Source organism: Schistocerca americana, unplaced genomic scaffold (assembly GCF_021461395.2).
Source record: "Schistocerca americana isolate TAMUIC-IGC-003095 unplaced genomic scaffold, iqSchAmer2.1 HiC_scaffold_351, whole genome shotgun sequence".
In the NCBI taxonomy this organism is placed as follows: Eukaryota; Metazoa; Arthropoda; class Insecta; order Orthoptera; family Acrididae; genus Schistocerca; species Schistocerca americana.
The window spans coordinates 135,001-137,500 of NW_025726073.1; positions in this window are offsets into that span (position 1 = coordinate 135,001).

The following is a 2,500-nucleotide window of genomic DNA, read 5'->3' on the forward strand; positions in this document are numbered from 1 at the left end:
CCTAACCTATGTCGTACCTTAACCTAACCTATGTCGTACCTTAACCTAACCTGTATTGCGCCTTAACCTAACCTGTATTGCGCCTTAACCTAACCTGTATTGCGCCTTAACGTAACCTGTATTGCGCCTTAACGTAACCTGTATTGCGCCTTAACGTAACCTGTATTGCGCCTTAACGTAACCTGTATTGCGCCTTAACGTAACCTGTATTGCGCCTTAACGTAACCTGTATTGCGCCTTAACGTAACCTGTATTGCGCCTTAACGTAACCTGTATTGCGCCTTAACGTAACCTGTATTGCGCCTTAACGTAACCTGTATTGCGCCTTAACGTAACCTGTATTGCGCCTTAACGTAACCTGTATTGCGCCTTAACGTAACCTGTATTGCGCCTTAACGTAACCTGTATTGCGCCTTAACGTAACCTGTATTGCGCCTTAACGTAACCTGTATTGCGCCTTAACGTAACCTGCATTGCGCCTTAACGTAACCTGTATTGCGCCTTAACGTAACCTGTATTGCGCCTTAACGTAACCTGTATTGCGCCTTAACGTAACCTGTATTGCGCCTTAACGTAACCTGTATTGCGCCTTAACGTAACCGATATTGCGCCTTAACGTAACCTATATTGCGCCGTAACGTAACCTATATTGCGCCGTAACGTAACCCACATTGCCCCTTAACGTAACCCACATTGCCCCTTAACGTAACCCACATTGCCCCTTAACGTAACCCAACACACGTTGGGCCTTAACCCAACACACGTTGGGCCTTAACCCAACACACGTTGGGCCTTAACCCAACACACGTTGGGCCTTAACCCAACACACGTTGGGCCTTAACCCAACACACGTTGGGCCTTAACCCAACACACGTTGGGCCTTAACCCAACACACGTTGGGCCTTAACCCAACACACGTTGGGCCTTAACCCAACACACGTTGGGCCTTAACCCAACACACGTTGGGCCTTAACCCAACACACGTTGGGCCTTAACCCAACACACGTTGGGCCTTAACCCAACACACGTTGGGCCTTAACCTGCTCTGTAATTGTCATACGACGCGTTAAATTAGTGTAGTGTTGCCTAACTGCAACCCCCGCAATATAGTTTGCTACTCGCACTGCCCGGTCCCCAGTGTATCGCTTCATGTTAAACACCTTGCAGCTATACACTGTAATGTGGATGGCAGCAGGACGTACATGCTCAATGCCCTTTGCAGTTGTTCATTGGCATTTGCAGTTGTTCATTGGCATTCGCATGTGCGAAGCACTTAGCCTACGCTGTGGTACGGCCTGTGTCAACTGTCCGCTGATGTTGTACGTCCAAATCACACACTGTACTGCACATTGGTCCTCATGTACTGAATGATACATCGTGGTACATGTGACCGTACAACGACTGCGCCAACAACGGCGAACCATGCGGTCCAAATGTTGTGCACTCAGCTACGTGTCGTCTCCCTATAAGAGCTGGATTGCAGTGTGGTATGCCCTGGATGGCGATCAGCATGAGCCGTCTGTTGATGTAGTGGCGCGTGTTGTCAGACGTAGTCGTCTCTTCTCACACACCGTGATAGCATGGTGCACTGCGTTCCACATCTGCGACATGCGACAGAGGCCGGTTGACAGTCGTTCGCGCAATGGACATCGCATACGTACGGGGGCCACCTTCCACGTGTTCGCGAAGCGTGCACATGTTGTTGCGTGTATGTGGGCAGACATAGTGTGTCGTGACACCTGACACAGGCATGCAACAATCGTTGAATTTGCAAATGGCGATGGACGCCTACGTTTGCTGGTGACGTTATGCAAATGAACAACTGGTAAACCGTTGTGGTGCGGTTGTTCTCGCTAGAGGTGAATCAGTGATGGCGACGATCGGTTGAGCTACCAACCGGTTGTTCCAGCGATACCCACCATGCCCACGAACGTGAATGGCATCTGGGTGTGAAGCGATACGCGGCGGTGGCTGGGTGGGACCGTCCCCGGCCGGTGAGGGGGGGCCTCCCGGCGTGCTGGCCGCGCGGTGCGTGGGCGCACGCGCTACAGCCGGCTGGTGGGGGCGGCCAGTGGCAGGCGCGCCGGCCGACGGAGGCGGCAGGCGGCGCAGCTGCGCGCCGGCGCACCCTGCACGCGGCGCCGTGCGGCCAAAGTAGGTCCTCGCGGGCCCGGTGCGAAGCGCGGTGGACATCTGCAGTGTGCTGGTCCGATTGAGGACTGTGTGCGCTGAGGATGCGCCGCCGCCCGGCGCTCGGCGCCGCGACGCCGTCTGCTGCTCGGTCGCCTCTGCGGTTCTCGCAGGTGGTTTGTATCGCAGCTGTGCGGACGTGTTGGCGCGTGCGCTGTGCTGGGAGAGTTCGCTTCGGCACCCAAGTGGGGCTTTTGTCCTTCTGTGGCGCTGGCGTTGGAGCTGCCGGTCACCGTAGGTGGCGCGTGTTGTCTCCCGCCGGCAATGCCACGACAGCACGCTCCCGGGCCTCTGTCGGCAGCGGCAAGCT